This window comes from Sorex araneus, chromosome 3, assembly GCF_027595985.1.
Source record: "Sorex araneus isolate mSorAra2 chromosome 3, mSorAra2.pri, whole genome shotgun sequence".
Lineage (NCBI taxonomy): Eukaryota > Metazoa > Chordata > Mammalia > Eulipotyphla > Soricidae > Sorex > Sorex araneus.
In genome coordinates this window covers 184,808,748-184,824,494 of record NC_073304.1, presented here as the reverse complement: position 1 = coordinate 184,824,494, position 15,747 = coordinate 184,808,748, and positions in this window count along the sequence as shown.

The following is a 15,747-nucleotide window of genomic DNA, read 5'->3' as shown; positions in this document are numbered from 1 at the left end:
AGTCTCACAATGGAGACGTTGCTGGTGCTCGCTCGAGCAAATATGTATAAGGCTCTGAGTGCTCCTGGTGGTGATAGAAGAAATATGTAGTGCCAGAAATGGAAACAAGAACCTCAGGTGTAGGGTCGGAGCGATAGCACAGTGGGTAGGGTGTTTGCCTTGCACGCGGCCGACCCGGGTTCGATCCCCGGCATCCCATATGGTCCCCCAAGCACTGCCAGGAGTAATTCCTGAGTGCAAAACCAGGAGTAACCCCTGAGCATCACTGGGTGTGACCCAAAAAGCATAAAAAAAAAAGAATCTCAGGTGTATAAGGCAAGTAATGCTCTTCGACAGAGCCACAGTGCTGACCTCCTCTCCCCTGTTTGCATATTAATTTTTTTTTTTAGTTCCAGGAATTGAACCCACGTGTCATACTTGCAAGGCATGCAATTTACCATTGAAAAGTGTCCCCAACCTAGGTTCTTTGTTTTCTTATTGTTGAATTTAAAAGTTTTTTGGTATATTTTGAAAATAATTCTCTAACAGGTGCTTTAGAAATACTTATTCCCTCAGGGCTGGAGCAACAGCACAGCGGGTAGGGCATTTGCCTTGTAAGTGGCTGACCCGGGTTCGATTCCCAGCATTCCACATGGTCCCCCGAGCATCGTCAGGAGTAATTCCTGAGTGCATGAGCCAGGAGTAACCCCTGTGCATTGCCAGGTATGGCCCAAAAAGCAAAATAAATAAATAAATAAATAAGGAAAGATAGGAATAAATACATGTATTTGCTTTTTTGGGTCACACCCCCTCAATGCTCAGGGGTTACTTCTGGCTCTGCACTCAGGAATTACTTCTGGCGGTGTTCAGGGACCATATGGGATGCTAGGAATCAAATCCGGGTCGGCTGCGTGCAAGGCAAACCCCCTCCTTGCTGTACTATCACCCCAGTCCCTCTTTTCATTTTTTGGGGGGGTCAGCCAGGAGCACAGGGGTTACTCCTGGCTTTGCAATCAGGAATTAGTCCTGGAGGTGCTCAGGGTACCATATTGGATGCTGGGAATTGAACCCGGCTTGGCCGAGTGCAAGGCAAACGCCCTACCTGCTGTGCTGTTGCTCCAGCCCCTCTTTTCATTTTCTTAACAGTGTCTTTCCTAGATAGTTTTTAAATGATATCAATTTAAAGCGATAGCACAGCGGGTATGGTGTTTCCCTTGCACGCGGCCGACCCAGGTTCAATTCCTTCGTCCCTTTTAGCCTGGCAAGCTACCCGTGGCAAAAATAGTAACAAGTCTCACAATGGAGACGTTACTGGTGCCCACTTGAGCAATGGGATGACAGTGATAGAGTGATCAGTTTTAATTATATCAATTTTAAGTCTAACATCTTTTTGCGTGAATTTTTTGTTTTGTTTTGTTTTTGGGCCACACCTGGTAATGCTCAGGGGTTACTCTTGGTTCTGCACTTAAAAATCACTCCTGGAAACTGCAGTGTGGCCTTGGCCTTGATCCCAGGGCCGGGCCCTTCTGGCGGCTCCCGTGGGCCTGGGGAGGCTGTGGCATACTCCATCAGGCGTTCAGGCTGTGCCAGTGTGGCAGTAAGCAATAAGAGAGGGTGGGCGTCCCGGAAGCTTCCAGCAGACTAGACTCCACCGTGGCTTCTGACAGCTGGACCTCCAGACCCAGGTGGTGGGTGATTTGGTGACAGTGTGCCTGTTCTGCTGAGTGTCACGCGCATGATTTGGGGGTGAGGGAGGGGGGCTTGGAGGGCTGGATCAATGTCCTGGTGGCTCTGATGTGAAATTCCTGTTGAACAATTAAACTTTTCAATGGTTTGCTAGGAATATTTCTGTATTGAAAGTTTCTAATTATGCTTTTTTAAAAAATACTAAAAATAAAGGTTCAAGCTGCCAAAAAAAAAAAAATCACTCCTGGAAATGCTCTAGGGATGGTATGGATGCCAGGGTATGTTTAGAATGCCGGGGACTGAACTTGAATTGGCCCCATGCATAGCAATTACCTTACCTGCTTTACTATTTCTCCAGCCAGCCCCTAGCACCAATTTTTTTCTTTCGTGAATTGAGATTGTATTTTTGGTATTTTGTGCTTTGTATTTTGTACTTTTGGTATTGTACTTTGGTATTGTGTACAAAAACATATTACTAACCTCAACATCACTTAATTTATCACCTATATTTTCTTCCAGAAGTACTATATTTTTTATTTAGCGTATCATTTTTCATGTAGTAAAAAGTATTTTTTTTTTTTTTGCTTTTTGGGTCACACCCAGCGATGCTCAGGGGTTACTCCTGGCTTTGCACTCAGGAATTACTCCTGGCAGTGCTCGGGGGACCACATGGGATGCCGGGGATCGAACCCGGGTCGGCCGCGTGCAAGGCAAACGCCCTACCCACTGTGCTATCGCTCCGGCCCCATAAAAAGTATTTTTTAATATATATATTGTATTTGTTTCCAGCCATTGGAATTAGGGATTCACACATACAAAGCAAGTGTTCTACCTCTAAACCCCCATCTCTGACCCTCCCGCTGGCTCAGGGATCACTCCTGGGGGACCATATGCAATGCCTGGAATTGAACTGAGCTTGGCTGAGTGTAAAGAAATGTACTATCTCCTCAGCCTGTATTTATTTTTTAAATCTGGATGTCCAGTTGTTTCAGTAGTGGTGTGTGTGTGTGTGTGTGTGTGTGTGTGTGTGTGTGTGTGTTATTTATACCCAGCAGTGCTCAGAGCTTATTCAGAGATCATTCCTGGAGGGCTCAGGGGACCATGAAGGTGCTGGGGACTGAACCCTGGTCTCTTTGGCCCCCAGTGTGTCTATTCTTTCATCATTACTATGCTCTTTTCTTTTTGTCTGGGGGTGCGGCTGATGCTAGAGTTTGAACCCAACTCTCACATCTCTGGCTCCTCGCTGGCTTTATTACTGGATGGTGCTATAATTTTTAATTGCTCAGGGGACCATATGTGGTGCCTGTGGTCAATTCCAGGGTTGCCACACACAAGAAAAGCATCTTACCCCTATTATACATTTTTTTCTGCGTGTGAAATGCCCTGAAACAAATTTGGAAGCAATATGTGCCAGGGGTCGGGATGGAGTAGGGAGAAACTCAGAAGTAGTCCCCATGTGCCTAAGAAAAGAGAAAGAATGTCAGCGAGAGAGAGCATAGATGAAGAGGCAGAAGGACACTGGCCACATCCTCTTCTGCACTATTGCCAAGGGTGGGCTAGACCAGTGTTTCTCAGCTGGGTCCAGACATGAACAGGGATATTGGGCCACTAGTGAAAAATCACATAATGGGGGTGAGGACGTGTGTGGGGCCACAGCACAAGACTAGGAACCAACTGGTAGAAAAGGGGAGCCCAGGGAAGGAACAAGGTCAGAAGGGGACACGGTTACAAACAGATTGAGAAACAGTTTAGATCCTAACTTTTTTTTTTTTTTTTTTTTTTAACCTTTGGCCACATGCTCAAGGAACACTCCTGGCAGGCTCAAGGAATCATAACAAATGTTGGGGATCAAACCCAGCTCAGCTAAATGGAAGGCAAGCGCCTTACCTGCCATGCTATCTTTCTGACCCCAGCTTTTCTTTCTTTTTTTTTTTCTTTTGGCTTTTTGGTTCATACCAGGTGATGCTTGGGGGTTACCTCTGGCATAGACCCCAGCTTCTTAAACGGTGGGTGGTAATCCTATACTGGGTTTCATAACTAAATGTGCGGGGGAGGGGAAGGGTGGAAAAGAGTGTTAAATATCTTTTTAAAAATCATTTTTTGGGAGGGGACCATGCCCAGCGATGCTCAGGGGTTACTCCTGGCCCTACACTCAGGAATTTCTCTTGGCAGTGCTTGGGGATATGGGATGCAGGTGTTTAGGTGCTTTGCCTCGCAAACGTGACTAACCTTGGTTTTATACCCAGTAGCGCATATACGGTCTGCCAAACACTGTGGTCCCCAAAGCACAAAACACTGAGACCATATATGCCTGGGGTCCCATAAAAGTCAAAATTTCTCAGGTGGAGGGCTGTAGCGATAGTACAGTGTCTTGCCTTACAGACAACTGACCTGGGTGTTTGATCTTTGGTGTCCCACATAGTGCCTGAGCACAGTATCCCCTGAGCACCACCAGCTAAGCCCCCAAGACAAAACAAAACAAACAAAAATTCAGATGGAAAGGGGTCCTGAGAGGAAACAGTTTTAGCCTGCATACCTGAAGTGCTGACTCCACCTTGTGGCAGGCAGTTGGATAAAACCATCAGGATTCTGCATGACTGAGTTTCTAGACTGGGCTAGATTTCCCTTGCAACTCCCTTCCTGATTCTTCTTGCAGGCCTCCCCTTAGTGGCCTTTTAGACAGAAAAGAGAGCCCAGAGGCTCTGTTCTTTAAGAAGTATTATATTGTTGGGGCTGGAGAGATAGCACACTCGGTAAAGCTTTGACCGTGTCTAGCCCAGGTTTGATTACTGGTATCCCATATGATCTTCTGATCACTGAGTACAGAGCCAGGAGTAACACCTGAACATTACCATGTGTGGCCTAAACCCTCCTCCCCCCAATACAAAATGTATTGGCAAAAACTGAAAGCTATCCAAAGCCTATACTAAGAGAATCAATTTGTTTTTGTTTTTGTTTTTGGGTCACACCTGGTGATGCTCAGGGGTTATTCCTGACTGCACTCAGGCATTACTCCTGATGGTGCTTAGGGGACCATATAGAATGCAGGGCATTGAACCTGGGCTGGCTATGTACAAAGTAAATTCTCTACCGACTATACTATCACTCCAGCCCTAAATGATTATTATTTTGGGGAGGGGGGTGTCACAGCCAGCTGTGTGTTCACAAAAGAGGCAGGGCAGTGGGGCTCTCTCTCTCCCACTGCCCGCGTTTGGTAGTCTCACAACGCTTCCCCCACCCGGGGGAGGCTAATGGAGATGGGCAGACAAAGGAAGGAATGAATGCCAGGCTGGTCGGTATCAGTTGCAGTTTATTCCAATCTCCGTTCCCGTTCTGCTTCTCTCTCTCGCCCCTCTGCTTCTCTCTCCCAAGCCCTGCTCGCTCACTTCTTTTGCCTTGTGCTCTGCTTCTGTGTCTTCCCTGCTTCTGTGTTTTCTCCCGTGCTTCTGTGTGTTCTCCCTACTTCTGTGTCTTCTCCCTACTTCTCCTACAGTCTTAGTTTATATAGCAATCACATAGGGTGGTAACACAAAGGTGGATCAGAACATTAACACGTCAATAAGGAGAGATAAGACTACTCCTCAAGGACAAAATCTCATCTAAGAAGATTACTAGGAGATCTGCTCAAGGCAAGGATGGGATCCAAACAAGGGTGTGTCGATTTCTCCCTTCCTCAGCTAGTAATCCACTTAGATAGTTGTAGTAAGTCTACTTCTAATATTTCTAGCAATGTCATTCTGTATGAGCACAGTAAGAGAAATATCAAACTTAAAGTTTGGTTCTTCCTGAGGACATCTCACTACACATTCCAGACCACAGTCCTCAGGCCAGGTTAGTCTTCCTAACCCCACCAGGGTCCTAGTCTTGTCGTTACCTTTGGATCATGACAGCATTTGTCTATGACCATGCTCTCAACTTATAGTTGAGTATTGTGGCGCTTTGGCTTGGCCCATTTTGATGCCAGGGTAGCTCACAGCTTGCCCTGGGTCCATTCCATCCCTCGTCGGGACCCTGCTTTTGGGGTGCTAGGAACTAAGGGCAACTGAGTCGAGAAAGCAATGCCCAGGAGTAAATATTATTCGGTGTCAATCAACTCCCAAGTTACAAGAGCATAATATTAACTGTCTTCCAGTGTCCATAGAGAAAGGACTAACTTACAATACAAATTCAGAGTCCTTAGAAGGATCGATCTTACAAGATAACAGAATCTGATTAGGGAAAAGGTGATTAATTGGCTGGTTGGGAAGGAGGGTGCAGAGAAGAGTTTACAGATAAATAAAGGAATTGGAGTGTCTCAGGAGCACTGTGTTGGGTGTCACCAGATAAATCTAAGTTCTCTGCGACAAGGCTGAAAGGACAAACCCAATGTTCTCCTACACCCAGCGATACTTAGGGGTCACTCCTGGAGGGGGTTGGGGGACTATATTGGATTCTGAGGATTGAACCGGGGTCCAGTGCCTGCAAGGCAATGATCCAACCTCTGTACTATTATTTTGACTCTGAAATGACTCTTAAAAAAATTTTTTTTTAAACAACTGCTAACAGATTTTATTTTATTTTATTTTTTATTTTTTGCTTTTTGGGACACACCTGGCGATGCACAGGGGTTACTCCTGGCTCTGCACTCAGGAGTTACTCCTGGCGGTGCTCAGGGGACCATGTGGGATGCTGGGATTCGAACCTGGGTCGGCCGCGTGCAAGGCAAACGCCCTACCTGCTGTGCTATCGCTCCAGCCCCACTTAAAATTTTTTTAATTGAATATTCATGGGCTGGAGCGATAGCACAGCGGTAGGGTGTTTGCCTTGCATGAGGCTGACCTCGGTTCAATTTGTCCGCCCCTCTCAGAGAGCTCAGCAAGCTACCGAGAGTATTTCATCCACACGGCAGAGCCTGGCAAGCTACCCGTGGCATATTCAATATGCCAAAAACAGTAACAAGAAGTCTCACAATGGAGACGTTACTGGTGCCCGCTCGAGCAAATCGATGAGCAACGGAATGACAGTGACAGTGATGACAGTGACAGTGATAGTGAATATCCATGAAATAGACCATTACAAAGCTGTTCATAATTGGGTTTCAGTCATATGATGATCCAGCACCCATCCCTCCACCAGTGTATATTTCCCACCACCAATGTCCCCTGTTTCCCTCCTACTATTCCCCAATGCCCTACCCGCAACCCCCAACTTCTCTCTATGGGAAACACTTTCCTTCTTGCTCTCTCTCTCATTTTCTTTTTGTGCATTATGGTATTCAATATAGGTGCTAAGAGGTCATGGTGTTTGTTCAGGGTGTTCATTATTTTTATCAGGATGTAAGGCTGGAGTAGCTTTCTAACTGTGTGACAGCTTAAGGGTGTGGATGTCACTGCCAAGGCAACCAGAAGTATAGGGAGGTGGGGAGAGGTAGCCCATCCCGACCCTGAGAAAGCCTGTAGATTTCAGTCACAAAACCTGAATACCAGAATTTTCAGCAGATTATGTCTCAGTGAGGTCCGTCCTGAGATGGTGGAATCAGGCCCAGGGTATCGTGGTGATTTTGGATTGTGGGAGCAAGCTGCTGCTAGGGGTCTGCTTGAGTGGGCATCAGGCTGACCTGCCCCCCTCCAATTTACCCCATTTATTGTGAGGGCCCCACCCTGTCCAGCAGGTAGGACCCTTTGTGGGGCTGAGGAGGGGATGCAGCCGAATGAACAGACGCAGAGACAGAAGGAGGAGGAGAGGAGAGAGAGAGCTTTATTCACTGGCAGCTACAGCATTTTATACTTGCCTGCTGGGAGGCAGGTAGTGGTATGCGTGCCCGGACCCCGTACAAACAGTAGTCAATCACAGATTGTGACATGTTCATCTATCATGTCAGGCACGGGTATCGGCTAGTGGAATGGTAAGGTCAGTAAGGTCAGCAACGGCGACCTTGTTAGAGAAGTTTTAATTAGGCCCCTGTTTGAGAAGTGCCAGGCTCTGTCTTACTTGAAGATAAGAGCCAGGATTGAAATATGGCTTCCTACAATTTATGAGTGGATCCAAGATTAATTGCGGCTTTTGATCTCTTTCGAGATTTATATATGGGTCTCTGAAGCAAGGTCGGTAGTAGAGCTTACATGGCAGCGCTGAAGTTGGTCCGTGGGGGTGACTGCTAGTACTCCCAGGAGTATTGGGAAGTGGGGAGAGGTAGCCCATTCCCAACTCCGAGAAAGTCTGGAGATCTGGAGATTTCAGTCACAAAGCCCACATACTCACATTTTCAGCAGATTATGTCTTGGTGAGGTCCGTCCTGAGATGGTGGAGTCAGGTTGAGGGTATGGTGGTGATTTTGGATTGTGGGAGCAAGCGGCTGCTGGGAGGTCTACTTGGGCGGGCACCAGACTGACCTGCCCCTCTCCAATTTGCCCTGGTCTGTCCAGCCATGCGTGGGTCTGAGATTAATTGCAGCTTTTTATCTTTTTCAAGATTTATTTATGGGGTCTCTGAAATAAGGCTGATAAATGAGCTTGTATAGCTTAGCCTGAGGTGGTTTGTGGGCATGGTTCCCGCATACCTAACTTTTGGCTGTTTAATTTCTTGGTAGAGTTGGTCACAAATTGTTGAGGCCTTGCCAAAGGCACAGCGGCAATTTTGGGGCATTAGGAAGCCTGAAGGCATCATCCGGCTTCTGATGCACTTGCCCCGAAGTTGACCTTCTGGTGGCACCATACCCCCGGAAATAACTCTTTTTTTTTTTTTGGTCACATCCGGCCATATACAGGGGTTATTCCTGGCTCATGCACTCAGGAATTATTCCTAGTGGTGCTCAGGAGACCATATGGGATGCTGGGAATCAAACCCGGGTTGGCTGCGTGCAAGGCAAATGCCCTACCCGCTGTGCTATTGCTCAAGCCCCGACTCTTTTCTTTCTTTTTTTTTTAATTAAAAAATAGTTTTGTTTCTTTCTGGGAGAGAGAGTAGTTAGTCCTGAAGATGATGATTCTTTTTTTAAAAAAAAAATTTAAAAATGGACTCCCCCATGAATTACAAAGCTGTTTATGATTGAGTTTCAGGTACAATGCTCCAATACCAATCCCTTTATCAGTGTCCACTTTCCTCCAACAATGTCCCCAGTTTCCTCCTGCTCCTTCCCCCCACCCCTAGTCTCTATGGCAGGCACCAGTATTTACTTTTTCTCTCCCTCACCTCTCACCTCTTATGCACTGTGGTTTACAGTACTGTTACTAATAGGGTACTATGCGTGGCATTTTACCTCTTTTCAGCCCTAGTCCTGGTCCAGAGTGATCACTTTCCTCTATCATTGTTGTGGTCCTTTCCCTTGCTTATTATTCTACACCCCCAGATCCCACCCATCAACCCTAGTGGCAAGCTTCCTACTAAGGTCCAGTTCTCCTGCTCTTTGCCTTTGGGACCCCTGATTATGCTATGTTTCTTTATATCCTGCATAAAAGTGAGGTCAGGGAATGAATGATTCTTTTTTTTTTTTTTTTTGCTTTTTGGGTCACACCCAGTGATGCTCAGGGGTTACTCCTGGCTTTGCACTCAGGAACTACTCCTGGCGGTGCTTGGGGGACCATATGCTCAGGGGTTACTCCTGGCTTTGCACTCAGGAACTACTCCTGGCGGTGCTTGGGGGACCATATGGGATGCCGGGGATCGAACCCGGGTCGGCCGAGTGCAAGGCAAACGCCCTACCCGCTGTGCTATCGCTCCGGCCCCATGGGAATGAATGATTCTTAATGGTCAAATGCTTTTAGCAGTGACTGACAGAAACCCCTCTCAGACTAGCCTAAGAATGGAAGGAAAAAAAATGCAGTGGCTCAGGGAACTGGGAAGGTCAAGGGGCTCAAATGATGTGTTGTGCTCCCTCCATCTTCTTCCTTCACTTCCCTCAGGTGTGGTATGAATTTTCTCTTACTATAGTCTAGAATTTTTTGTTGGGGGCTATGAGGGAGGCTTGGGCCACATCCAGCAGTGCTTGGGACTTATTCCTGGCTCTGTGTTTAGGGATCAGTCCTGGCTGGGCTTGGGGAACCATATGGGCTGCTAGGAATAGAATCTGGGTCATCCACTTTCAAGGCATGCATCCTACCAGCTGTGCTATCTCTCTGGCCCATCTTTGTTTGCTTTGAGCAGTAAGCCCAACAGAATTTTGAAGAATGTATTAGAACTTTCTCAGTGTAGCTCCAGGGAACTTCAGTTCCTTAAAACATGATCTTCTGCCTTCGGGTGTGCAGGTAGTTTCTCCCCAACATATAGACTAGTCAAAAATCTTCAGAGGATGGAAAAGGAGATGAGTTCAGGCTAGTCAGAGATCCAGGGGTGACTCAACCCACCTCTTCTGCCATCCCGCCACTCAAATCTGCAGTCATTTAGTAGCATTTTGGGGTTAGATATTAAATTTTTTTGGGCTGGAGCGATAGCACAGCGGGTAGGGCATTTGCCTTGCATGCCTCTCGGAGAGCCCGGCAAGTTACTGAGAGTATCCTGCCCACATGCCAAAGCCTGGAAAGCGCCCCGTGGTGTATTCAATATGCCAAAAACAGTAACAACAAATCTCACAATGGAGACGTTATTGGTGCCCGCTCGAGCGAATCAATGAGCAATGGGATGACAGTGATACTGGATTTTTTTTTTTAATTTAAATTTTATTGAATCACCATGTGGAGGGTTACAAAGTTCTCAGGATTATGTCAGTTATACAGTACTCAAACACCCTTCCCTTCACCCGTGCCCATATTCCATCACCAACCACCCCATTATACCTCCCGCCCCCCCAGTCCCCGCCCTTGTAAGTGATAAGTTTCACTTCGTTTACGCTTTATCTTGGTTACAGTCCATGTTTCAACACATAATTCACTATTGTTGCTAGGGTTTCCCCCCAAAAAAGAGAAGACAGTCCCACTGTCAAGGAAGCATTTGATGGCTCTCCATTGCTGAGAATGTAGAGATATTGTCCCGCTGTTTGTTACATAACTTTTCTATTTTTTACCCCCCTCGTCCCGCGCCACCGAGATCACGCCTGTTAGTAATCACCACGCTGCCTGACAAAGGGAAAACAAACCAAAAGAGATGGTTATTTCTCGTCGTCAGTCGGCGTGGGGCTCTGGCTTAGTTGATAGTCTGGTAGAATGTCTGCAAGCAGTTTCTGGAACCAAAAGTAATACGCTGGTATCGGCCCCGGCTCAAGATTCCTCCAGCGTCCCGCTGTTCCAAGTACATAATAATTTATTCCCTTGTATCCGATTCCCACGCCACCAGGTCCGTGTCAGCTTAATGGACATCATACTATGGTTAACGCCACGCCGCGTTTCTTCCGAGAAAGAAGGATATTTCTTCTCAGCCGGCGTGGGGATATGGCTTAGTTCAGTCTATAGAGATGGCTACCACTTTGGTGGCCTTCAATATTTCAGCAAAAGACTTACTATTCTTGTTAGGATTTCCCACCAAAGTCCGACCCGTTAAAAGGGAACCATTTCAATATTGGTGATGATTAAATGACAATAGGTTGCGTGGCCATGGCAGCAGCCTCTCGGCTTTGAATTTCTGTATAAAGTCCAGGGAAAGTACAGCCAGAAATTACACATCGCTACAAACTTTAACCCTATTATGGTCCCCCCAAAGTCCAACCCATTACAAAGGAACCATTTCATATTGCTGATGATTAGATGACATTAGGCTGCCGCGGCCGCGCGGTTTTGGTTTCTATATAAAGTCCAGGGAAAATTCTGCCTAAAATTCTATCGCTACAATCTTTTACCCTTTAACAAAAAAACTTAGTACTATTGTTTGGAGTTTCCCCCCACGTTAAGCCCTGCCAAAAAGGAACATTTACATGTTGCTGACAATCAAGAGATATTAGGTCGCGCGGCTGCTATCGCAGCCGCGCGGTTTTGGATTTCTATATGAAGTCCAAGGAAAATTCTTTTGGTAATTGTATCACTCGCTGGCAGCGCCTGGGCCAGAAGCTCCCAGCACACAGTTTGGAGGCATTTTGGGGGCGCCGCTCGTGTCCAAAGTGGTTCAGTTGCCTCCGGGGTCGATCTCGCGCGGGGCCGCAAAGGAGCGTCCCCACATGGCTCTGTGCTTAAATGTCTCGATACTGGATTTTTATTTAATTTGATTTTTGGCTTTTTGGGTCACACCCAGTGATGCTCAGGGATTACTTCTGGTTCTGCACAAGGGAATTATTCCTAGCAGTATTCGGAGGACCATATGGGATGCCGGAGATCAAACCTAGGTTGGCCATATGCAAGGCAAACACTCTACCTGCTATACTATCACTATGGCCTGATATTGAAATTTTAAATGTATTATTATTATAATTTTTTCACTGACAGGAATTGTATCCAGAGTCTCACACATGGAAGGCAAATGCTTCATCCCTCAGTCGGAAGCCTTCTTTTTCCTTTGTTTGTTTTTGGGGGTACATCCAGCAGTACTTGTTTCTTCCAGCTTGATATTTGGGGTTATTCCATAGCAGCTCTCAGTGCAAGGGACTGAAAACAAGGTCTCTCTTGCCTTTTGAGTATCTCTCTGGCCTCCAGATTTTTAAAAAGTATATTACATTGGGGGCTGGAGCAATAGCACAGCGGGTAGGGTGTTTGCCTTGCACTCGGCCGACCCAGGTTTGATTCCCAGCATCGGATATGGTCCCCTGAGCACTGCCAGGGGTAATTCCTGAGTGCAGAGCCAGGGGTAACCCCTTTGCATCGCCAGGTGTGATTCAAAAAGCAAAAAAAAAAAAAAAGTATATTACATTAAATTTTATTTTATACTTGGATACTGTTATGGTAATAATCTGTGTCACCTGTTATTATTTTTATTATTTAAAGTTATTCACAATAATTTATCACATTTAATATTTGAACACCAATTCTACCACATTACACTTTCCCACCACCATTATTCAAATTTTCCCACCACTACCCAAGCCAGCCTCAAAGACAGATCGTAAATAATTTATTTTATATTACTTATTATGGATAGCACTGTAGCACTGTCCTCCTGTTGTTCACTGATTTGCTCGATCGGGCACCAGTAACATCTCCATTGTGAGACTTGTTGTTACTGTTTTTGGCATATTGAATATGCCACGGGAGCTTGCCAGGCTCTGTCGTGACGGGCGGGATACCCTCAGTAGCTTGCCGGGCTTTCCGAGAGGAATGGAGTACTGAAAAGTAATTTAATCTTTTATTGGTCATAGGTCTTTTGGTTTTTTTTTTTTTGTAGGTTTGGTGTTTTTTTTTTTTCCTAGGGGGAGGGGCCTGGTTCTCAGGGAGCTCTCCTGGCTTGGTAACCAGAGACACTGTTTCCCTAGCAGTGTTTGGGGGGGACCATGTGGTGCTGGAGATTGAGGCTAGGCATCCTACAGATAAAACGTGCTCCCAGCCCCTTTTACTGGTAATAAAGGGCCATCATTATGAATATACTCTAAAAGAATCAGACACCTTGCATAGAAACACCCTGAGGTGTGCCTCTGCACTAAAAGTTACTCACCCTCCCTTAAATTTTCCTGCTCATTTTTCAATTTTTGTTTGTTTGGTTTTGATCATTTTTGTCCCCTTCCAAACCATTAATGAATGTATATTTAGTGCAAATACTTTTATCTACAGGATGAGAAGCCAAACAACTCAGTGATCATTTACCCTTCTTTTATTTTTTTCTTTTTTGGGTCACTCCCGGCGATGCACAGGGGTTACTCCTGGCTCTTCACTTAGGAATTACTACTGGCGGTGCTCAGGGGACCATATGGGATGCTGGGATTCGAACCAGGGTCGGCCGCGTGCAAGGCAAACGCCCTACCCGCTGTGCTATCGCTCCAGCCCAGTGATCATTTACCCTTAACCTGCATTTCAATGGCTTCCATCAACCTTTCTATGAAATCTGCATTAGGTTCTGAGGCCCTCTGGACAATTTTTGTAAAACTTCCCTTAACTTCTGCATCTGCATCAATCTCCTCCCACGCACACAGGGCTGCCTCTCAGACATGAACAAAAACAGCATGAGGCAAGGTGACTTGCCTTTTTGAGCCGCACCATTTCCCTTCACCTATTAGCATCTCATAAATCAATTTAATCCCTGAAAATTTTTGTCCAGCATGGCCTAGGCCCTGAAGCTTTGCCTTGGTTTCATCACTGAACCACATCCTCCACTGCAAGTACTGAGAATAGGATTTTTTATGGTGCTGGGAGTTAGAATCCTAGTGGCTACACCCCCACTAAGATGGGACAGATTCTGGGTCTTCCCAAGATCTTTTGGGAATGGGCTTAAACACAGCGACCATGTGAAAATCTTGAGGTACCCAAAGAGCCTTTTCACTCCAGTCTGTAAGGTACTCTCTACAGTACAGAGATGTAGGTTTGTCTGAGGTACAGGCCCTTTTGAAATGACTGAGTCCATTCTTAACCCGTGATAAGATGGAGGCTGCTTCTTCTCCATGGGAGAAGGGTTGGGCGATTGGGAGCACGTCCCGAGTGGTGTGGAATCTGCTCATCTGAGCTACTCTTGGGACTCAGAATCTGAGGGAGTGGCAGCAGACTCATAATCCTCATCACTTTAATCTGATGCACTAGAAGTGGAGCTATATTCACCAGCCTTAGGAATATTTTTACTATGAAGACCTTTTCGAGACTTAGGTATAGGAGGAGCTGAGGCCGTATTATCACTAATATTCTCCTCCTCCTCATTCTCTTTCTCCTCGACTGTATTTTTCTAAAAGAAGAGAACAGAATTAACAATCTCCTATGTAATCCAGAATTCCATGGGGATCTTAGTCCCTTCCTTAGATGCCCTGTAGACATTTTTTCTTAACTTTTTTCCCAAATCTTGGTTTCTAGAGTTCCTTCATCTGGGAACCATGGGTTTACCTCATAAACTACTTTAAAGCAGGACCGGAGTTGGTCTCTGGAAATACAGGGTTCCGGGTCCCCTGTTCTGTGGGAGAGATGCTGAATCAAATCCATAAATGGCTTGACACGTTCAATCTGACTCGAGAAACTATGGAAGATCTTGGGAAGACCCAGAATCTGTCCCATCTTAGTGGGGTTGTAGCCGCTAGGATTCTAACTCCCAGCACCATAAAAAATCCTATTCTCTCACTGGTGAAGGGATGGGTATTCGAGCATTGTATAACTGAGATTTAAACCTGAAAACTTTGTAACTTTCCACATGGTGACTCAATAAAAAAAAAAAATCCTATTCTCCCACTCACTTCTAGAATAGGGGTACACCAAATGCTATTCTTACCTTCAGTTGGTAGTTTGTGCCCGGCCCAGGGACTCCAGCTGTAAAAAATACAAAAGGCACGAGAGTACGCACACGGAGGGGGGTGATGTGTGTGTTATGTTGTTCACAGGCTCTCGGGGCGGCACTCTCTCTCTCTCTCTCTCTCTCTCTCTCTCTCTCTCTCTCTCTCTCTCTTCTCCTGTGTCTTCTGTCTTGCCTCTGTGTCTTCTCTCCACTTCTGTGTCTTCTCTCTCCTCCACTTCTGTGTCTTCTCTCCTCTGTGTCTTCTCTGCTGCTTCTGTCTTACCTCTCCCTCTACTTCTCTTTTATTTTATTATTTATTATTGTTTTACTTTTTGGGTCACACCCGGCAAAGCACAGGGGTTACTCCTGGCTCTGCGCTCAGGAATTACCCCTGGTGGTGCTTGGGGGACCATATGGGATGCTGGGAATCGAACCCGGGTTGGCCTTGTGCTAGGCAAATGCCCTACCTGCTGTGCTATGGCTCCAGCCCAGATGTGCTACTCTTGATACATCACTGGCATAAAGTATGAGAATTCTCTGGGAGTTCTAAATTTTTTTTTTTTTTGCTTTTTGTGTCACACCTGGCGATGCACATGGGTTACTCCTGGCTCTGCACCCAGGAATTACCCCTGGCGGTGCTCAGGGGACCATATGGGATGTTGGGAATCGAACCCGGGTTGGCCGAGTGCAAGGCAAACGCCCTACCCGCTGTGCTATTGCTCCAGCCCCTGGAGTTCTAAAATTTTAAATAGGGTTATAGAGCTGTAGTTAAATGTTTAACTGGATAGTGAATTTGGGGTCAGATCTTTGCAGCTTGTTGCTCTTTTCCAAGAGATTTATTTGTGA